This window comes from Patella vulgata, chromosome 8, assembly GCF_932274485.2.
Source record: "Patella vulgata chromosome 8, xgPatVulg1.2, whole genome shotgun sequence".
In the NCBI taxonomy this organism is placed as follows: domain Eukaryota; kingdom Metazoa; phylum Mollusca; class Gastropoda; family Patellidae; genus Patella; species Patella vulgata.
In genome coordinates, this window is record NC_065886.2 from 35,691,604 (window position 1) to 35,716,120 (window position 24,517).

A 24,517-nucleotide genomic window follows, 5' to 3' on the forward strand; every position below is an offset into this window, starting at 1 on the left:
ATATAATATACATTATATCAGCATGTTTATATAGGTATGTTCAAGAAATCAGAGTTAAGATAATTATCTGTGATATTCCATTATGTTCATTGTATACTGGTTAAATCGGCAGCATTATTGGTAGACACTTTGTAAAGTCTGTAACTTTCCTAGCAAGTGTTCTCATTTATGTCTACCTGTTCTTTATATCCTGAAGTCAAATACTCATCATGTATAACATACCGTACAGCACATTGGACGCTTACGGTTACCCCCCGTACGTTTCTTGTTTGTGATGTCTGTATAGTGTCTCCTGTCCGTAGGTTTGTCTTGTGTAATTTTTCGTGGTTGGCGGATACCCCTGCATTTACTATATACAAACACAATATCAAGTACAATTATATACAACGTTAACATGGATTATATACTTATATAGGACTTCAAGGAGAGCAAACGTTTAGCCAAATATAGGAAGTTCCGATGAACTTTCTCGGCCAACGCAAGGATCGAACACGGGACTCCCAGGTTAGCAAGCCAACGCTCTACCCACTGAGCTATAAAAGTTTATTTCACAACCAGTAGACCTAATTATATTCAAAACAACATAGTTTTAAAATCTTTTGCAACGATTATTATAAAACAAACCACTAATAATATAATTCTACAAAACGCATTAAAAACATCAAAACACTTAAGCCATCTAGTTGTTTTCTTGTTACATATGAACTGAAACAAAAACATTCTAAAAGTATTTTCACTGTGCTTAAAACAAGGAAATGGATAGAAAGAAAACGTGTTCCTTTATTTCCGAGAGGTAACCAACCTTTTACGATGTATGGTATGTGGATCAAGTTGTTTGCACTTATCAGACAATAATGAGCTGTGTAAAAGTCCTAAATGAATGAAGTGAATAATGGTATTAGGCCTGCTATAAGGAACAATGATATCAAGTGCTAACCATTTAGCAAACAGTTCAATAAGAGCATCTTTGTGTTGATCTGTCATGAAAACACGCCACTGGAGAAGATAACATTGGTTACTAGGGGGGTGCTCGATTGTCAGTCCAGAACGTCCCATATTGATAGAATTCCAATCAAGTGATAAAGGAATGCAGTCCTGTCACAGTTCTGCCAGTCCCGACAGCTGAGGTGGTGTGAGTAGAATCGTGACGTATTTTAAGTAACAAATATGTTACAGCTGCCATGATTGGTTGAGATATTCTTTTATGCAGTCGGCACATGCGTTGTACTCTGAAATTTTCCTTTTCACTCGATTGACACTATTTTCGGAATTGAGAGGATTTAATTCCGGAACGTTCAATCGAGTATCCCCTATGATACAATGCTGGTTGCGAAGGGACATAACCCCATCAAGCTTCCGGGCCTCACTGGGTGCATCAAGCGCCCTCTTTAATCCGCGCGTGTTAAAACTGAAGTATATAAAGGAAACAAAAATAACGAAATATTTACTAAAAATCGATCAATTACAGTATGAAATGACCCTTTTCTAATGAAGTTTTGATTTTCACGGGGAGTTAGGGAATGCTCAAAAATATTGTTGGCTCGCGTTGCTCTGCGTTTAGTAAATCAGTCATTCGCAGTTGAACACTTAATTTTTTAAATATTTACAGTTTTTCAATTATTTTTTTCTCTCTCTAAAGCTGCCTTTACTCTTAGTTGAAAAGGAAAAAAAAACAAAACATATTTCAGTCGACGGTTTGAGTGGAGAAGAACATGCTTCCGGGTGTTTGTGTATGCAGGCGTCGCCTTGTAAACAATGCTCAATCCATCGATTATTGACGGGTTGTTAGATCGATAACTACAAGAAAATATCAGATGCATGTTGGCATAAGAGTATAGCCTTTATTGACGAAAGAGAAATAAAACTGTTTCATTAATTACTTTTACATGTATCGCTGTATTATAACCTAGCCCAAATCAAAATAATTCATTGATTTACTTCCATCCATTAAGGGCATGTTAATAAGGTGACGCCATCTTGTTGCAAACTAGTCTAGTCTCGACACTAACAAGGCCGAACATATTATTTCCAACATGGAATAGTGGCCTTTGAAAACAATAAACTATATTATTCACAATACACTATTTCATTGGCAATACCGCTTTAAACACTCCACCCGTATGTTATCATGTAAACAAAATTTTTTATCAACGTTAACAGTTTTTTTTTAAGTAACAAGCTTCCTCCCAAAAATTTCGAACTTCCTTGACGACCTTACGCTAATATCAATGAGCAACATGTTATTTTATAAAACCAATTCTTTCAAATATTTAATTTAAACAACTACTGAATAAGATTAATTCATACCAGAATACAAATGACGTGTCATTTATGTGATTTGGTAATATTAAAAAATAAATCATTCATGAACTTTCTGATGTAAACAGCATTTCATGTTTAGCGGTAAAACGACACAGAAAAGGTAAATAAAGATGCATTATGTACTTTTTGACTTATACTATCACAATTATCGATAAATCCGGTGGTTCTAAAAATTGATGAACACAGAAATGTCAAAATCTAACCTACCGTTGTCAAGTGCTGGTAAATGTTAACAAAAAGGACTGTTTCTAAATTTTGGATAGATTATTATTCATTTATGTTAGAATAATAAGTATTTGGAGGGTTTGATATACTCTTCAAAAAAGTAGAGGGTACTGAAATGCAAATACTTATGCAGGTTGTGATATGATACTCGTAATAGTCATGGACACGTGAATGCTTTGGGCGTATGTTCACAGATGACGAACTTATCGCCCCAACACAACCAATGAGCTACATGTGCGACACAGGGAGGTTGGATGGCCGAATGGTTAGCACGTGCGCGCTGTATCATAAGGCCTGTCATTGAGTCAACTGGCGTGGTTTCGAATCCCCGGTTGTACGTGACAAGGAGTAGGGTCGCCTGTCCAACCTCGTGGCTTTTCTCCGGGTCCTCCGGTTTCCTCCCACTGCTAAAGACCCCTACGCACAACCGAATTATTGAAATAAAAATAAACCATATGTTAGTCCCGAAATGACCTAGTTTGTGTCGAGTGGACGTTAAACCCCATTTCTCTCTCTCTCTCGCATGTGCGACACGCAATAGCGCCATACATAGGGGTTCAGTGTCAAATTTGACACTTCAAGGAAGGGTTGATGAAAACTGCCGCGTGCTGGTTTATCCTATCCATGTTTGTCTTCCTATCGCTTCTTGCATAAGATTTACTGTTTAACGTATCTTTGCTTTAGTGTGTTACGTTTAATTTGCAATGAGGGGGATCACGGTGGCTAAGTGGGTAAGACGCTGGTTCGCTAGCCTGGAGGTCGGGTGTTCGATCCCTGCATTGGCCGAGAAAGTTCATCCAGAATTTCCGGCGTGGTTTTCCCTTGTCAGTGATGCAGGACGGAGGGCCTGACAAGGACAGCTGTCTAGTCGTTCGGATGGGACGAAAAACCGAGGTCCCGTGTACACATTGGCGTGCACGTAAAAGATCCCTTGACAGTTGGAATTCGATATAAGAGTAGGCCGTAGCGCCGCTGCCCGGGCAAAATTTCCCTCATAGCACACTGTATGGCGTATGCCCGTCTTCGTTATCCCACTTTAGGAGCAGCACAGTAGGACGTTCAACCCCATTTCATTTATTTTAATTTGCAATGAGCCGTCTTCAACATGATGATTGTCTACGTGCTATTGACATGCTTCAAATGGGTTCTACACAGCGAGCAGTAGCCAATATGCATAAAGTGTCGCAGTCTGTGATCAGCAGTCTGTGGAACCGGTACCAACAAACACACACTGTTGATGATGGACCTCGTTCAGGTTGTCCTAGAACCACTACACAAGCCCAGGATCGATACATTCGTACACAGGTCCTGCGAAATCGAGGACAAACGGCCAATCAGCTTTCTGTAAATTTTACCAAGTTACATAAATTCGAGTTGCACCCCAAACGATTAAAAATCGGCTACATACGTCCATTTTCACTTTTGACAGTGTATCTCTTTGCGAATGAAATGGGGCCTCAGATAAGTCGCCCATATGAACTGTTTATGTTCATGTGTAGGCAATTGGCCTGTTATTGACATACACTGGTTTACCTCTAATAAAAGCACTCTTTTATGGGGCCGTCAGATAAGCCGCCCATATGAACTGTTTATGTTCATGTGTAGGCAATTGGCCGGTTATTGACATACACTGGTTTACCTCTAATAAAAACAGCAGCGCATTTCCGCAGTTTTGTATTGTTTCTGAATATCCCCTACCTTTTTTTGAAGAGTATATAATTTTTGTGAGGCAAATGCCTTATTAACGTTTTCTGAAGCCATATTGTGTGTTTATACCATATGAGAAAAGATAACCCAAATGGTTGGTTGTCGTTGATTTGATTCCTTGGCTGTCGCCCAACTGATCTAGGAGGTCAGCACACTGCACGATGAAGCGACGATATGAGCGCACACTTGGCGATTTAAGATGTTTCAATCTTTAGGAGTGATGATGATTTTCCGTTATACTGGATTCCAGTACAACGCGATATAGCTGGACCCAGTGCGAGAACAACACCGATGGCATCACAAGAATGTTCATGGAATCCGAATTGGGTTTGCTATGTGGGCCAGACTTAATTTAATTTATTATTTTTTTTACTCTACTTACAATCCTATTTCTGTATTTTTAGGAAAACAAAATTACCTGCTAAAATTTAATTTTACTCGCAGGTATATCACTTAGTAAGTGCAAATTTAGTGAATATTTTGTTTTCATCTCACCGTAATGCGTTGTTAGTGACAATTACTACAATATGGATCTGTTACTTAATATTGACACGCAAACTAAAGATTGGATGTTGATCTCTCAGATAAAAGTGATTATTTTAATATTCTAATTCCTTCTTATACAGCAATATTATTTAAGACCCAACTGACATTACTCTGCGGAATCGATATACCAGAGGTGTGCTAGATAATGCTATACACCATTAATTGTGCACTAAAAGCAACCACGAAAACAAGATAATAATCGAAACAAAATTTAAAATTATATTTTCTCCGGATTGGGGATTTTGATTATTCTGAACATATTTATAGAAATGTTCATTATAGTTACCCACTTCACAAGCTATTGCCCCTCTCTTATTGGGAATGATAATCTCACTAAGAAATTTTGCAGAGGAAAACGTTGCCTGTACAACAATGTTTCACCTATTGTCCCTGGAGCTTTAAGTTTATTGTAGAATGTTCGAAGGTTTTCATATACTTGTAGTGCATATTATAAAACGATTCCAGAATATGCATATTATTTATAAAAACGCCCTTAGTGATTTCAGAGTTTGTAATTCCAATCTATAAATTAGCTATGGTTACGGAGGACTATAATCACACGGGAACACAGCAATATACAAACTGATAAAACGCATCATTTGGAACAATAATTGCTTTGCGTATAATTTCCACTTCAATTAACCTTTTTTTTTCATCTCTTTGATTGTATATTGACGCAGAAAGTGAAAATAATTTACGTCGTGATATCACGACATTCAAACAATAGGCGAGAACTTAATTTACTTTTAAATGAACTTCTCTTTTGTGAGGACGTATTTTGAGTGAACCAACTTCAGACATGTATTTAGAATTATTGAAACGATAGTCAGTTGTGAGTTTATTATTCTGATCGACGTTAATATCACTTTATGTGATTTGTTTTAAAAAAATTTTATAAACTATTTTGTCAGGATGTGAAACTATGCAAAGATATACAGTTGTCGGAAACAGGGTGGATGGTAATTATTTGAATAAATACTGTTTTGCTGAGAGACATAGTTTCCGAAACAGGTTGGATGGTGCTTATTTGAATTAGTAATGTATTGCTAAGATACATAGTTGTTGGAAACAGGTTGGATTATGACCATCTTACAGGTGTAAAATAAAGTTATGTCAGGAGTGTGCCTATTGTAAACACTTACAATTCGGAACCCATAGTTAGATTTCCGTATAATTTTTTGCAAGAAGTGGAGGCGCATATGTACATATATGAACTCTTCGCAGTGAGACGAAAACCTCGATTTGTTTGCAACGTGCGGAAGGGAAAGGCAACGAAATTAATGACAAATATATAGTTTTGTGGTTTGCTGTGGGACGGCGAAAAGTGTCATTTTATTCATCGAGAAACCTAACTGGTTTATTGTAACCAATAATATAACTTTCTTCATTGACACAGATTAGTACGCTTTGTTTTTAACGTAAATCAGAGAAACCATCGTAAATTATGATGTTGATGTTAGTGCTTCATGTATTACTGATTACATCAGTAGAAGGTTAGCATATTATATAAAAAAAACCCTTTTATTATTTTCACTGCTGAATTTGACATGTTACTTGTAATGTACTGTACTGTATCAATGTACAGTTTGTTCACTGCTAAATTTGACACGTTACTTTATGTTGAGATTGTCTTACTGTACTGCATCAATGTACAGTTTGTTCCCTGGTGAATTTGACACGTTACTTTATGTTGAGATTGTCTGTACTGTACTATAGTAATGTACAGTTTGTTCCCTGGTGAATTTGACACGTTACTTTATGTTGAGAGTGTCTGTACTGTACTATAGTAATGTACATTTTGTTCCCTGCTGAATTTGACATGTCACTTTAGGTTGGGATTGTCTGTACTGCTTGGTCTGTATATGCTTCCTGCTGAATTTCAAACTCTGCACTGAATTTTGAGACAAACATATTTTATATTATATTTGTAATACAAATGAGTGGGATGGGGGCTTTAACTTGGAATTTCAAATATCAAAAGTACCTGTACGTGTACTGTTAATGTCTGCACATGGTGGGTGCACATTGTTAACAGATTAATTCACTCTGGCCTTTTGGATTGTCTGTACTGTATGTCTGTATTCTTTATCCTTTGGTGGCTAAGTGGGTGGGTCGCGGGTTCGCTCGAAGATATTTTATCGGTATTTTCCGGCGTCGTTTCCCCTTGTCAGTGGTACAGGATGGAGGGCCTGACGAGGTCAGTTGTATAGTCGATCGGATGTCAAGAAAAACCGAGGTCCTGTCTACACATTGGCAGTTGGGATTCTATATAAGAGTAGGCCGTAGCGCAGCTGTTTGAACAAAATGTCCCTCATAGCACATTGTATGGCGTATGCTCGTCTTCCTTAGCCCAGTAGAAGCAGAACAGTAGGACGTTATGATGTTACTATGTGTTGTAGCCATAAGTGGTTCTTCTATATGTGGTTTCACTGTTTATTATTTACCTTTCTTTCAGGTGTGTATTTTGTTTATCATGAAGAACTGAAGACGTATCACGATGCTAGAACGATATGTCAATCAAGTGGATTGGATCTTTTAGTTTTAAAATCAGCAGATGAAATTAATTTCCTGAATGAATTTTTATCCAATTTAACATCCATGTGAGTATCATTTGATGTTTCAATTGTTTCAAAAAAATAAAATGAAATGAAATAGGGTTTAATATGCTACTGTTCTGCTTTGTCTGTGCTTTTGAAGACGGGCATACGCCAAACAGTGTGCTATAAAGGAAATTTTACCTGGACATATGCCAATCAGCTTGCTATCAGGGAAATTTTGCCCGACAGTAGCGCTACGGTCTACTCTTATTTCGAATTCCACCGTCAAGGGTTCTTTTACGTGCACGCCAATGTGTATACAGGACCTCGTGTTTTCGTCCCATTCATACGACTAGAAACTGTTTCTTGTCAGGCTCTCTGTCCTGCGCCACTGACTAGGGGAAGTCCTAAACACATTGCTAAAGATACCAACCGTAAAATAGAATTCTTTGTGTACTGATATTGGGTAATTAATTCTAAAGAGAGATAGAGAGAAACGGGTTTTAACGTCCATGCGACACAAACTAGGTCATTTCGGGACTAACATATGATTTTATTTCAATAATTCGCTTGCGGGTAGGGGTCTTTAGCAGTGGGAGGAACCGGAAGACCCGAAGAAAACCCACGAGATTGGAGAGGCGATCCTACTCCTTGTCAGATACAACCGGGGAATCGAAACCACGTCAGTTGACTCAATGACAGACCTTATGATACAGCGCATACGTGCTAACCATTCGCCCATCCAACCTCCAATTAATGTTAAAGGCAATAGCTATTCCTATGTCCCTTTCTCTTAAGAGTTCAATATTTATATTGATCTTGTGACTAAAGAGTAGTCATAAGAAATCTCAACCATAAATGTAATGTTTTATTCACGAAAACTTCAACTTTTTAAGGACGAGCCTTTTTGTTGGATTAGAGTTAACATGTATACTAGGATTACAATTCTTAACCAATGAAAACTCTCCAGACTTAATATATTTTAGTTTAAGGTTTAAGGCATCATCAAACCCTTGATAATTTTCTATAATAATTAATTATCCGTTCCAATTAAATAGATTATACAAGAACACTCTATGATAACTTCTTGGTAAGAGGAAGGATATTAACACCCAAACTTTAATCTGTAATGTTTAAAGCTCAGTAATTACATCGTTGTTATTTTAAAAGAAGGTCGTGATAATAATGCAATCAGATCTACTGCCAAAGTCCATTAAGTGCGTCGCCAAACATTTAAACAGATACACTTTGTCAACTTCCACCTCGAACAATGCCGCAAATTGGATGAAAATGAATTTGCATCTTCGTGATAAAAAGTATAAAACATTTCCGTTGACATAAATATGCTTTTGAAATTTTTGAGTGAAATTTGCCTGATACAGTGTCCCGCATGATTGGCCATGTTATTGATTAAATTGAAAAATTTACAGGAACCGTTTTGTCCTTGGTTCAATAGTCTCTCTCATGAATACATTTCCCATCCAGTTTGAACAAAAGTTTAATATTTGTATCGCTAATGTATATTTTTCTCTTTAAGTTCGGGGAAATCAGCATTTAAAATCGTGTACATGTATGTAGAAAATGTGTGACGAATAAAGTAAAACTAGTAATGGTTTCCTGGGACCTATGAGTTCCATTTGGTGTGAAGTTAACTTAGTAATAGTATACAACTTGTGAAGGACAAATATATTTAGGATTAAACTAAACAGCCCCACTAATCTGGGAGGGGGAGGGTTGGGGGGGGGGGGGTTGTCGAATGGTCTATGAGTCACACATAACAAGGAGTAGGATCACATATCAAGCCTTGTTGGTTCTCTCCGAATCCCCTGGATTCCTCCAAGTGCTAACAACCCCTACCCGCCAGCGAATTATTGAAAACAACAATTGAATCTTCCGAAATGACCTAGTCTCTAAATTACTCTAGTTAACAAATAATACATACTTTTTCAAAATACTGAGCAACTATGTGTGAATCTAAAGCCTGTGATTAATGTCATACGCACATTCCTTACTTTCAGCACGGGGACGGGGGTGGGGGTGGGGGGTGGATGGCTAAATGGTTAGCGTGTGCGCGCTGTATAATAAAGTATGTCATTGAGTGGATGGCGTGGTTTCGATTCCCCGGTTGTACGTGACAAGAAGTAGGGTCGCCTGTCCAACCTCGTGAGTCAACTGGCGTGGTTTTAGATAACCGGTTGTACGTGACAAGGAGTAGGGGCGCCTGTTCAACATCGTTGGTTTTCCCCGGGTCCTTCGGTTTCCTCCCACTGCTAAAGACCCCTACGCGCAAGCGAATTAATGAAATAAAATTAAACCATATGTTAGTCCCGAAATGACCTAGTTTGTGTCGAGTGGACGTTAAACCCCATTTCTCTCTCTCTCTCTTTCTTACTTTCAGCACACAACATATTTGGATCGGACTTGATAAATACGATGGCAAGAACAATTTCACCTGGCTGGATAACCAAGAAATATCCTATAACAATTGGGAAATAGGTGAACCTGATGGCTGGGGATTCCAACACTGTGTATGTATTCAGAAAACTAACTTAAGATGGAACTCAAGAACGTGTGGTACCCAGATGTATTTTATATGTGGCCCAGTAGATGATCGTAAGTATGCATTGTTTGAACAAGGGGGATACCCCACAACAAGGGGAATAACCCCCACAAATTGCAGGGGTTTGTTCACGAATTTGAGCGGCTGTGGTTCCAAAGTGTAGGACTAAAATGGCGGCAATGCTTTGCACGTTCGCTTGATCGACGCCATTTTTATATTTAATCGACTTATTATAATGCTATATATATAGATAATGTTATATTTAATATCGATCATGATATAAATAAAGACAATGATATAAATATAAACCATAATGTTTACTTAATTAAAACGACTATACGCCCTCGGTCCTGCACCACCGACGACAAGGAGGGGGGGGGGCGCCGAAACTTTCTCGGCCGACGCAGGGATCAAACACGGGATCTTCAGGAAAGGCGAACTAACGTCTTACTCACTGATTTACCGTGGCTCCCATATGTGAAATGAATAAAACTATTAATATTGTTATTGTATATCGTTTTTATACTGTATTTGACAATAAGTCGCTAAATTCCACCCCGTCTGTTTTTTTTTAAGATTCAAGTACAATGACAGGCGGTATGTTAATTGAAGGACCATTCTATTTGCTATCAAGAGACACCAGTATTCTGTCAAATATGACTTTAACCTATGGAACAAAGAGAAATATTCGATGTGCCAAATATTGCATAAGACACAGTGATTGTAAATACTTTACATTAAGCGGAAGTGACTGTATGATACATATCCAAGCTGTAGAAGACAGCGTTTATACTATTGATGGCGTGACTTTGTGGACCAAACGTTAACTTTTATTTAATAAATATATATAAATGAAAGATAAAACCAGTACCTTATGTGATTTGTAAGTCGGGGTGGGGGAGTAGCCGATTGGTGTAACAAGTAGCGTGGTTTCCTTCCTAAGCTTTACGTGACACGGGGAACTCGTGGGTTTTGGCCGGGTCCTTCGGATTCCTCCTACTGCTAAAGATCCCTATGCACAAGCGAGATAATGAAAAAAAGGTACCATAATGCTAGTCCCGAAACCTACTTTGTGGCGATTGGACGTTCAGCACCACCTCTCTCTCTATATATATGCCTCTATATAGTTTCGTCTTTATCTCTATGTAAAATAAAACAATATGAACCGAGAGATGACGCCATCGCGGCAATATTGCAATTGTGGCGTCGTAACAAATATAATTATGCTACCAGATGCTGGTTCAAAATTTTTTTTATGGAATCACCTATCCCACAGGATAATATAAGAACACGTAATAGTATATGCACTTTACCAGATAAATTCCTACGAATTGGTTAAAATTCTGATGCGCCATTTGTGGGGAATTTTATACATTGTCAGCTACTTAACGTCAAGTATTATAATGCTGCAAATAGAACGGAAGTGAGGCAGTGACAACATTCACCATTTGACAAGAAACTAAGAGTATTACATTTTCGGAAACAATGGGTCTTGTGGACACCCCTCCTTCTCCGTTAAACATTTTGCTGGTATACAAGTGCCTAATCTTTTCTGCGCTCGGTGCTAGCTTTGTATTTGAAATCTTTCTTACTGGTGCTGATCATTCTAGTAATCTAGATCTGAAAATAAATCTGCGTACTCTAACAACCCCGTCAAAAGACGATTCTACATGGAAATGATGATTACGTTATTTGCAGATTTTTATGGTTTCAAAAATACCTTATAATTCATATCTTCATTGTTAATACCTCAAATATTTTCTTTTACTTTGACTGATTATTATTTAGTCTTTTTATGAGCTCTAGTTTGATCGTATGCATCTCAAGACCCGTTTACCCCTTGGTGCCGACAAGGCTTTTCGCGCGACGTGTCCGCACAAAGGTTAAACAATAGGAATCACTTGCAACCTACAGTATTTTAAAAGATGAATCACTAGCAATAATATCAACCCTCATGGTTCAATTCCGTTCAAATACAAAGAAATGTGGAATTGAAATTTCGTCGAGCTATTCTGCTCGCTATACATTATCTAGCGTTGATACGTGCCAATAGTACATTGTTACTTTACATATACGATCGCCCGTGAAATAAGGACGTACAATCAAATCAAGAGACAACCGAAAGGAGTAGAAGGGTGTGTATCAGGCAATGAAATGGGGTTTAACATCCTACTTTTCTACCCCAATTAGTCTAACGCATACGTCATACAGTGTGCTATGGGGGTAATTTTGCCTAGACAGCGGCGCATCGGTTACTCTTGTTTCGAATTCTAAGTGGCAAGTTTCCTTTTACGTTCACGCCAATGTGTACACGAAACCTCGGTTTGTCGTATCATTCAAACGACTAGACGCTTTCCCTTGCCAAGCCCTACTTTCCGATGAACTTTCACGGCTAACATCGAGGTCGAAAGCGAGATCTCCGGGTTAGCGAGCCAGCCACGACAGCTCCTTGATTCAAGTTAACATACCCCGCCTCACATCCACAATATTGACCAGACTTTGAAATCCATTACGCATTTAATTTTGGTTTGTTTAGCAAACTGAAAAGCTGCTTTTGAAAAATTGATTACCCATTCTAGATAAGACAGCCATCGTCACGCTGTGGATATTGTCGGAATTAATTATCAGAACTAATTATAACATATCGAACAATGTAGACGATTCCAGGCAAGACAGTGCCATTGTGGCAGATCACCTTCGTGACGAACCATTGAAATGAAAACAATGACATACTACTATGTTTAACTGCATAAACATCTACATATAAAGACAACAAAAACAATTGATACATTTAGGGTGATGAATTTTTAATGATCCTTTACATACATTTTGATAGCTTATAATATAAACAATATAATACCTTATGTTGAATTATTCATTAATGTTTCTATCGGTGATTAAGACATCAATTAAAACCACAGCGACCAAAGCACGGATTGGACTTCTTCCGTCGATGATCATACCCAATAGTCATCATTGATGGACACAAATGATGCTAAAATTCTGATATCAACAGAGGAAAATGGTGCAAATTAAATTGCAAGTGGTACGTAAAATTTTAATTCTGATCGCTACTTGATAAATCATGTGAACCGTATAGGGTTTAAATTCTATTTTATTTAGAGAAAATAAAATCAAAATTTGAACATAACGAAAGAAAAAAATGCTAATATATTTATTTACTAATATTAATTAACGCTAATAGCTTAATTAACGAAAATGAATCCATCATGAACATTGTAGGCTTATATTCAATAGGACATCTTTGTAAAAAACCAAACTGAAGGAAACGGGTTAGAATTCAACTTGGACTGAGAAGAATGTTGGTGATCTTTCAATCTCGATTCTCATCAGTTGTTATCATGGGAAATAAAATGAACTGAAAAAGGGTTTAACGTCCTACTTTTCTGTAGTCTCTATCATTCTCACACATATTTTGTAAATAGCGACACCCATGGAATTAATTTTAGAATTACCATTAACCCTTATTGTAAGGGTCATGTCTGGTTTTTAATAATCCTACATCCTCGTCACAGAATATTATTGTTTATAATAATGCATAATCTATGGGAATTATTTCTGAAAGGAGCGCAACTCTTTATTGGCTTTATCTAAACAGTTACATTGCCCATGATTAACCGAGGGTTTTTTGTATACGGTTGTTTATCCATTAAAATTTCATCAAATGTGGACAACCGGCCGAGACCCTCCGGGCGTTGAAGACTAAGGGGTTCTGTGTGTAAAAATATGCAGTATATTTTTTCAAATTTTAGATCTCGCAGTTAGCAATCTGTCTACATATTTTTTTTTTTTAAACAATATTTTTATTCATTAAATCTGAATTTGGATTGGGGAACAGGCTATGCCTATGTGTAACCTCTGATTTAGGTACATGTACACATTATAAATATTTACATACATACATACATACATACCTACATAATTACATAATTATAGAGCATATATATACTATTCAAAAAAAGTAGGGGATATTTGATTTTGGGGGCATAATACTAAAATACTCAAATGACTACGAAAAAAGTCACTATAGAACCTAACAGAAGAAACATTTCCAGTTACATGTGACGCCCAAACGCACCAATAGCTACCGCATGGAATGCAGGTGATGCTTGGGATCATCATGGGGGTCCAACCCAAGATTTGCACGACTCTGACTTTGAATGTTACAGTCATTGTGGCATTGAATTCCAGGGTGGAAACATCAGTTTAATTGTTTTAGTGACCAGAAAACAAATTTTGATATGCGTCGGCTTACCCAAAATGAAAGGTTACGTGCCCTTGGCATGCTACAGATCGGCACAACACAGGCGGTTGTGGCGCGGACGATGAATGTTTCTCAGTCTGTCATAAGCAGGCTATGGTCCAGATACCGTGATACACAATCTGTACAGGACAGACCACGCTCAGGTCGACCAAGGGCGACAACTCAAGCCCAGGATCGATTTATCCGTACCTTGGCCTTGAGAAATCGTGTCATCACAGCAAATCAGATCAGCGCTCGTCTTCAAACAGACACTGGTGTGAGAGTGAGTGGCCAGACGATTCGGAATCGACTGCATAGGGGTCAACTTCGCGCCCGACGTCCTCGCGTGATCCCTTGTTTGAGAGATCATCACATTCAGGCAAGACGTCGTTGGTGTAGGGATCGTCAACACTGGGATAATCGACGCTGGAGCAATGTGATGTTTTCAGATGAGTCAAGGTTCACTGTTGATTTTTTGGACAGACGTAGGAGGATGTGGCGTCGTCGAAACGAGCGCTTCCAAGACGTTAACGTCATCAGACATGATCGATTTGGGGGTGGTTCTGTTATGGTGTGGGGAGGCATCACTGTTGCTGGAAGAACGGCTTTACATGTTGTTGCAGGGCGTGTTACAGGCCAGTACTACCGGGACAATATCTTGGCAGTCCATGTTGTGCCGTTCGCACGACGTCATGGCCGCCGTTTCATCTTCCAGGATGACAACGCAAGATGTCACAGGGCCAGGATCGTTACAGGTTACCTCCAACAACAGAACATCACCACATTACCTTGGCCAGCACTGAGTCCCGACCTCTCCCCCATCGAGCATGTCTGGGACATGCTTGGACAGAGGTTACGTCAACGTCAACAACGTCCTGCCAATGTCCAAGAACTTGCTGCTGCGTTGCAACAGGAATGGGACAATCTGGACCAAAATGACCTTAGACGTCTCATTAGGAGTATGCCACGTCGGATCAATGCTTGTTTGGCAAACAGAGGGAGATTTACCCGTTACTGACTTGGTTGTGATGCTGTGGTAACTTTGCTGTTTGACCCCGGGTATCATTTTACCCTTATAATGGTCAGTCTGTACCTTACTTAGTCTAACGATCATTTGGAATAAATCGATGAATGTGAACTTCATTTCATTTTGTCATTTGTTTCTTCGTCAGTTTCATTAGGTGACTTTAATAACACTTAAAAATCAAATATCCCCTACTTTTTTTGAATAGTATATGATACATCATGGATAATATAGAGACTTAGATGATTATACAGAGTGCAGGGCTTGGAATGACTTAAGAGTTGTTTATGGAGATTTAAATCTTTTTGATAAGGAAATAAATTGTTGGACTTCTTGGAAAATAAGTGTGTTTATCTCTGGACTAAGTTTTGTTGACCCATACAACAGACAACTGATTGTTTTATGATTATGTTGAAGGTTATGGATTGTCCGTTTTCTTGCATCTGAATATAAGTGGCATACGAGTAAATAGTGTTCGGTATCTTCGAATTTGTGACCACAGAGGCAAGCTGGGCTATCATCGACGTGTCTGAGGAATTTATGGCCTTGTAGGTTCGAGCAGCATAATCTTAGTTTACAGTGGATTATTTGTAATTTTCGTATCCCAGTATAGTAATATGATGGCACGATGGTGTCTTATTTATTTAGTGAATTTCCAAAGATAGCAAGGGATCGAGAGTTTCTAATTTCAACGTTAAGTTTGTTCCATTCTCGTATACTGGAAGGGATGAAGGACTCTGAGAAAATTTCGGTTCTGCATCTGGTTTCCTTTAGTTTATCTTTGTTTCTAAGGGTATAATTGATAGGGGTAGAGGACAGTTCTAATAGGTCAGAGAGATATGATGGAACGAGGTTGTTAGTAATTTTGTACATTAATTTTAATTTATGACGTCGACGTCTTTCCGAGAGTGGAACAAACCCAGTCTCTTTATAGAGTAAGGCATGGCTAGTACCTCTTACCGCCCCACAGATAGTGCGCAGTGCATCTAATTGTAGGGATTCTAGTTTGTTAGCTAAATAATCACTGCACCCATCCCAGATAATGTCGGCATAATCAAAGTGTGGAAGGATAAAAGAAGAGTATATTATGTTTAAAGATTTTCTATTTAATCGATATTTAAGAGAACGAAGGCAATTTACTAGTTTGGATACTTTGCTTACAATGCTATCTATATGATTATTCCATTTACAGTTAGTTTGAAAGATTAGACCTAGATGTTTATGTTCACTTACTTCTTTGATTTGTACCTGGTTCATAAATAATGGTGGGTTAACTATGTGGGGTTTAGTAGTAATAGTCAGTGTCTCTGTTTTTAGGGGGTTAAAAGTTACCAGCCATGTCTCAGCCCAATTTCTGATTCGATTTAAGTCATCGTTAATGGTAGCAGCACTTGCCTCTGGGTCTTCAATTTTTAAGTATAAAGAGGTATCGTCAGCAAATAATCTAATGTTTGAATTTATATTGTTCACAATATCATTTATGTATATTAAGAATAAAAGAGGGCCTAGTACAGATCCCTGTGGAACACCAGCAGGGATGCTTCTGGGGTCCGAGGAGGTACCACTGATGGTTACACATTGTTGTCTATTTTTTAAATAATCTACGAACCAGAGCAGTAGATCTCCTCGAACCCCGCAGCGTCCAGCTTGTGACAGAGTCCGGCATGCCAAACCCTGTCAAAGGCCTTGCTGATGTCACAGAAGACTATTCTAGTATATTGATGTTGGTCAATGGCTCGACAGAAGAAGTGTGTTAGGTCGATTAGTTGAAATATGGTAGAATCACCTGGAAGAAAGCCACTCTGGACAGGTGTTAGTATTGAGTTATCTCTAAGGAAGTTAAAGACATGTTTGTGGATGATTTTTTCAAAAATTTTGACTATTATACTTAAGAGGGAGATTGGTCTATAATTACTACAATCGTTTGGAGAGCCTTTTTTGAATATAGCGACCACGTTTGCAAATTTCCAAATGTTTGGTACAATGTGTAGATCTAATGATAGTTTAAAAAGTTGGCAAAGTGGATGACCGATTTCTTTTGAGATGTATTTTAGAATTCTCGCGTTTATTTCGTCGGGTCCTGAGGCTTTTGTAATATCTAGGCTGTCTATTATGTCTTTAACTTCCTCTGGATTTGGTACAATCTTATTTCTTTTAATTTCAGTCAAAGTCATATTCTAGCTAGCAAACTGAAGATGGAGTTTATCGAATTTAACTTTATTTTATTTATATCTAACTATGTTATACCTGATCAAAGTTCTGTGTTGTATACCAGTTGTAAATTAGAATGTGCCTTTATGACAGATTATAGAGGACATCATTCATATTTCTATCATCCCAATACCATGGCGTGTATAACTGTACCAGACAAAGTATACTCTACACAGAATCTGGTTTACGAAAATGGATTTCAATATTGGATGAGTAATGGTAAGTTCTTTTTAGTTACAAAAATAGTACAGTCTTTTGGTAAACAAAAAATGACGTAACCATATTTTATCACCATTATGTTAAACGTTGGCATGACCATATTTTATCACCACCAGGTAAATCAAAACATTGTTGTAAATTAGTTTTTGTATCGCTATTTACAATATTTATGAATAATACCCGTTGTTTATCTGTCTTGTCTGTCGATAACCTACACTACTGTAAAGATATGTTGATTTTGGAGCTAAATCATTTAAGGATTGAAACATTTTTTCCAAATGTAGTAGTGGAGAACATCGAGGTTTACTAGATTAAATAGAAACTCATAAAATAGCCCACTTAAACGTAATCCAAATACCGGGAGTGGTTGGTTTTATACAGTAATAACACTACTGCTATTTTAACGATGTTATAATAAATGCAGGCGCGGTAAGAGCAGTCCTTCGGGGACGCCTTTCACCGGTCAATTTTTGTCTGGTGTGTGTATTCAGTAGCTAATTCGCTTTGTGTTGGGTTTTGTAGCTCCTCTATGTGGTCCACCACCCAGTCTTACTCTATCTGGATTAGAGTCAGTAAAATTGGTATCCGGTGTCTATAGAGCTACCTACAGATGTAAAAGTCCTTACTATACAACAAACAGTGCTCCATTTACAGATTGTCAACCATCAACAAATCTCTGGACACCTCTTCAGTTAAACTGCAATAGTAAGATATTTTAATACGTGATTTAGTGATCGAATCATGTCGTATTTCAGGTAAGACGGTCTTCTGATGGTCTTCTGATTGCAGATCGCCCTTGAAGTCTTGACTATTCTTGGTCCTGTCCTGTTAAGTCAAAATCTGGTGTTTCTATTCTCGGCTTTAATTCCCCCATGTTATATTTTCTCCTAAATGATGAAAATGAGACCCAAACCATTGCACTAGGTTACTGTATATACGTAGCGGAGTATGTTTTTAGAAATAGGGTTTAACGTCCCACTTGGCTGCATCAACGGCGCTAATAGAGACGAGGATAGTACAAGGTTATTAGCGTTTCCACCCACTGTTCATGGAATTCCAACTGCCAAGGTAACTTTTACGCGAATGCCAACGAGTACACTGGTGGACATCGGTTTTCCGTACCTCGCGATTAACTAGATAATTTTCCTTGACAGACTGTCCGCCCCGCGCGACGGATATGGCGAAACCAAGTTAAAAAAGCAACTTTCTCGAACAACAAGCACCAGTATCAACCTCGCAATGGCTTAGGTATTCAGGCAGTGTCATGTCATACTCACTGAGCCACCTGCAATTTACAATGGCTTTTATACTATGTATATATAGTTATATCACCATACTATAGTTTTTATATGCCCACATTTTCATGTGTACGTATATTCTCGTCGCTCTTGTTCGTCCGTCCACAACTGTTTGTGAACACGCTACAGGTCACAATTTTTATCCGATTTTAATGAAACTTTGTATGTAGGTTTAACACCCCAAGATCTCGATTCCTTTCGATATTGGCATGTATCGGACTGTTACTACATGAATTATAGCCCCTGATTGTACGAAAATCACTTTTTTAGCTTGTGAACACTGTAGAGGTCACAATTTTTATCAGATTTGGTTTAAACTTGAAATGTATGTTTATAACCCACAGATCTAGGTTCCTGAATTATGGCCCCTGATTGTACGAAAAATCGCGTATTTAGATTGTGGACCCTATAGAGGTCACAATTTTTATCCGATTTAAAAGAAAGTTTGAATATATCACCGTTACACCCTAAGAATGGTTGAGTTCGAATTTTGTAAAAATCGGACCGAAACTGACGGACAAAATGGCCGCCCGTCGTTCGCAAATAGTGTCAGGGAAATGCACCTTCTGGAGGTCACAATAATTTTCATCTGTTTTTGACGAAACTTGAAATGCATGTTTATAACCCAAATATCTTGGTTCCTTTCGAGTTTCGTACATACCGAATCTTAACTTCCTGAATTATGGCCCCTGATTGTACGAAAAATCGCGTTTTTAGCTTGTGGTCCCTCTAGAGGTCACAATTATTATCCGATTTAAAAAACCGTTCCAATATATATCCGCTACATCGTAATGTTGTCTGAGTTTTAATTTCAAGAAAATCGGGCCAAAAAGTAAACGCTGAAATCTCATGCCAACACAAACTGATTTCAATACTGGTTTAATAACATTTTAAAGTACTTTACGATGAGTTTGAAATTATAGTATGATCATGTGATGATATATAATGTTTTATACTATAGTTAGATGATCACATGAATATATATGTTTTATATTATAGTTATATCATCATGTGAAGAAACATGTATATATAATGTTTTATATTATAGTTATATCATCATGTGGAGATATATAATGACCATGTGAATATATATAATGTTTTTATATTATAGTTATATCATCATGTGAAGAAACATGTATATATAATGTTTTATATTATAGTTATATCATCATGTGGAGATATATAATGACCATGTGAATATATATAATGTTTTTATATTATAGTTATATCAGCAGGTGAATAAATATAATGTTTTATATTATAGTCATATCATCATGCGAAGATATAAAGAGGTGTGATTCATCGTATGTAGATGGTGAATATTGGTTATATCCTGCTATATATAGTTACAAGAGAGTGAAGATGTATTGTCATGGTTTATCATCGTCACAACCCAAGGAATATATCAGTCTATCAAATCTAAATGTAGCTGAATATGCCGGTGGAGTTTATATTTCAGCGGATTGTTCGGTGGATCATGGCATTAATGCTGCAAAAAAGGGCAAGACACAATTTAATAAAATTAGATTTAATATAAAGGCAAGTATTAAATTTGTAATGAGAATCCATTCAGGACATCCTTCTGTCAAAAGTGAAAATGGACGTTTTTGATTTTTGTCTTAATAATGAGTAATTGCTCCACCAATCCTCAGACATTCAGCGATTCCTCGTGGCATGCTCCTAATTAACCGTCCAATCACGATTTGGGGCAATCTGATCCACTCCTCTTCTGCCACGACCAATTCTTGCAGTGTTGTCGGTTGACGTTGACGTCGACGAACAGATCTCCCGATCAAATTAAACGTAACACACTAAAGCAAAGATAGGCTAAAAGGTAAATCTTATGCAACAACCGATAGGAAAGCAAACATGCATTGATAAACCAGCACGCGGCAGTTTTCATCAACCCTTCCTTGAAGTGTCAAATTTAACAATGAACCCCTCCCACGTGTATGGCGCTATTGCGTGTAGCGTGTGCAGCTCAGTGGTTTTGTTGGGGTGATAAGTTCTTCATCTGTGAACATACTCTCAAAGCATGTCAAGTGTCCATGGCTATTTATCATATCACAACCTGCATAGATATTTGCATTTCAATATCCCCTACCTTTTTTGAAGAGTATATTTTATGATGTGACGAAGCAGACTGGTTTTGTATTGTTATTTTAGATCATGCTATTTTACGATGTGATATAGCAGATTGTTGAAGTATTGTTTTTCGTTTTGTTATTTTATTTTATGATGTGACGAAGCAGACTGATTCTGTATTGTTATTTTAAATCATACTATTTTATGATATGATAAGCAGACTTGTGAAGAATTGTTTTTCTTTGTTTTGTTATATTATGATGTGATGAAGCAGACTGTTGAAGTCTTGGTTTTTGTTATCGTATTTTATGATGTGTTGAAGTAGACTTTTGAAGTATTGTTTTTGTTTTATTGTGTTAGTTTAGATATGAAGCAGAATGGTAAAATATTGTTTCCGTTTTGTTATTTCATGCTATGGTGAAGCAGACTGGTGAGGTTATACCTAATGACAATAAATTCACCATCCAGAAGTTTGGAGTGTCGATAGCCTATGGCCTTGGCGGGGGGTGTTCCCGAATACAGTCCTTTTTAAGTTGTTCTAAACGAGGATACGTATTGATTGATCTCACGAAGACTGGATTGGCGATCAATTCACAGGTTAGTTTATAGTACTTTTATACTGTACCATCTAATGGTCGGTCCACCATTACTTGGAAGCATTTTGGATCTTTGACAAGGAATTTGGATGAGCCATGATTTTGTTTCCCCACTTATTCCTTATCCCCGACCCCTATGGATTGCTTTAAGGCTTTTATTAATACTTATAGAAAATTAAGGTTTGAGGCAATATATTTCCCTTATTCTTCAACAGGCGTTTCTGATTTGACCTGAATGGCGTCAATCAAAGTATTCGAACACACGTCTTATGGTCGCTAATTACTTTATGTTTGTATTTAATGGTCGTCGTCTGAAATCTCATAGTAAATGCCATTATTAATCATCATAGTTCAAAATATGGGTTGTGGTGGGTGTCGTGTGCGGGGCATTTTCTTTATATTATTTCTGCCTCTACAGCACCTCGTCCACACTCCTCGCTTGATAGCTGGTGACAGCCCCCAACCGTCCACAAACACGCCGCTAACACATGTTTATGGTGTTGAATTAAATTATATATTATCATAGATTGAATGGGCAGGTGTTGGGTGGCGTGCCTATTGTGATATAATACAAAGGTCATCGTTAAGATTTGAAGGTAGAGGTGATGGCAATTGTGGTGGCTGTGTTGCTAATGGTAATATTAAACTAGATCGAGATCCAGCTGAAAGTAAGTAAATTATTTCATCAGTTTATTATTAGATACTGTCAGTTTATTACGAAATGTGATCACTGAAATATGTGTATTAATCACACCAGTTTGTTATATAGGTCATACTGAACTCTCATAATACACATTAACAATGGTATAATATACTCTTATAATACACATGATCCATGTCACAATGAACTCTTATAATACACACTAACAGTGTCATAATATACTCTTATCATGCACATTAACAATGTCTTAATATACACTTATAATACACATTAACAATGTCATAATATACTCTTAAAATACACATTAATCATGCCGTAATACACATGTCAAAATATACTCTTATAATAGTCTTTAACCATGTCATAATATACTCTTATAATACACTTCAACTATTTTATCATATACTCTTATAGCACACATTCAAATGTCAAAATATACTCTAATAATATAATACAATTTACAATATACTCTTATAATACACATTAACCATGTCGTAATACACATTAACCATGTCGTAATACACATTAACCATGTCAAAATATAATCGTATAATACACTTTAACCATGTCATAATATACGGTACGCCAATATCAAAGGATGCCGTCGCATCTGTATTTTAAATACTCTTATAATACACTTTAACCATGTCAAACTATAGTATTATTATTATACAATACGTTAACCATTGTTAATATCCTGTTTGGTGACTCGGTGCCTAATATTCTAAAAACAGGAAGCAGCTTCGGCTCTCCTATTTCTTGTCTGCGATATCACTTATGTGGAAGCAGACGTAAAACACCAGGGTACTACTACTACTACGGTGCCTAAGACGCTGACTGACTAACCAAGAGATCCTGTTTTTGATTCCGGAATTGGCAGGAAATTTACTAGGGGTCTAGTCGTTCGAATGGGACAGGAACTAGAAGTCCCGTATACACGTTGGCGTGACTTTTGGAATTCAATTGTTGTCAGACCAAAATCGCCCTCATAGCGCACTGTATGGTACAGACAAGTGGGATGCCAAAACCCCATTTCATTTATGCAGTCATCCCGCTGTCCATTGTTCGTGGTCTTCGAGTCGTTGCATTCGACGGACAATACACGATATTGTTTGATCTGGTCAGTGTTAACTAACATGTATAACGTGGTTTTTTTTTTGGTTTTTTTTACTCTTCGCCGCTTGTTTGAAGCCGTGGTGGCTCAGTGAATAATACGCGGGCTAGCTAGCCTGGTGGTCTCAGGTTCATTCCCAGCGTGGGCCGAGAAAGTTTCCTTGGGCTTTTCCGGCTTTGTTTCCCCTTTCCCCTCGCCAGTGGTGCAGGACAGAGAGTCTGACAAGGACAGCTGTCTAGTCGTTCGGATGGGACAAAAATCCGAGATGATGTGTGTGTACACATTGGCGTGCACGTAAAACATGCTTTGGCAGATGAAATTCGAAATAAGAGTTGGCCGTAGCACCGGTGTCCTAGCAAAGTTTCCCTCGTAGCACACTGCGTGACGTATGCCCGTTGCCCGTCTTCAGTTGCTCAGTCGGCGCAAAAAAGTGGGAAGTTAAACTATGAACGCATCACTTATTAAAATTAACATATTATTACATTTTCACCTAATTTTATTTTATAAACAATCAAAACATTATAACACCATCACCTAATTTTATGACCGCATCAGTTATTAAAATCAACACATTATAACATCATCATCTAATTTTATGACCACATCAACGCATTATAATTTCATTACCTAATTGTTTGCCGCATCATCTATCGAAATTAACACTTTATAACATCATCACCCGATTGTCTGTTATTTCAGTTATTGAAATTAACACATCTATGAATAAAATAACATTAGTTGATTAATTGGACTGTATTTCACAATGTCAACATAATGTATGTCTTTATTTTTCAGTTCCATTGGAAATGCTATCTGACGTTACACAACCAGAATGTTAACAACAAAATGTAATCGACTTAATATCGACAACTCAGCTATAAGTAGAAAACCTCCTGGCTGTACCGTGCTCACCCAAATACAATTTTACGACAACTCTGTGTGTTTCTTTCATGTTCTATAGTTTCAAATCCAGGCCACTTTTCTGTATTACGATTGGTAGAAAACTACGTTCGAATATCTATCGACATCTAATTGTAAGTCATTACCCAATGTGACTGAAATTTTATATTTTAAACTTTAAAGAGTGGGCTTAGGGTGATTTAAATACATGTACTGTTATATAACAAGCAACAAATAGAGATTGTATT

At 37.5% G+C, this 24,517-nt stretch overlaps 1 long non-coding RNA gene across 1 annotated transcript; it reads left to right on the forward strand.

Moving 5' to 3' along the window:
- The first annotated feature begins 21,476 nt into the window (after nt 1–21,476).
- LOC126830110 (uncharacterized) lies at nt 21,477–24,250 on the forward strand. The gene is made up of 3 exons (XR_007683715.2): nt 21,477–21,595; nt 22,121–22,262; nt 24,165–24,250. It is a non-coding gene; the product is annotated as an uncharacterized LOC126830110 (long non-coding RNA).
- The last annotated feature ends 267 nt before the right edge of the window (nt 24,251–24,517 follow it).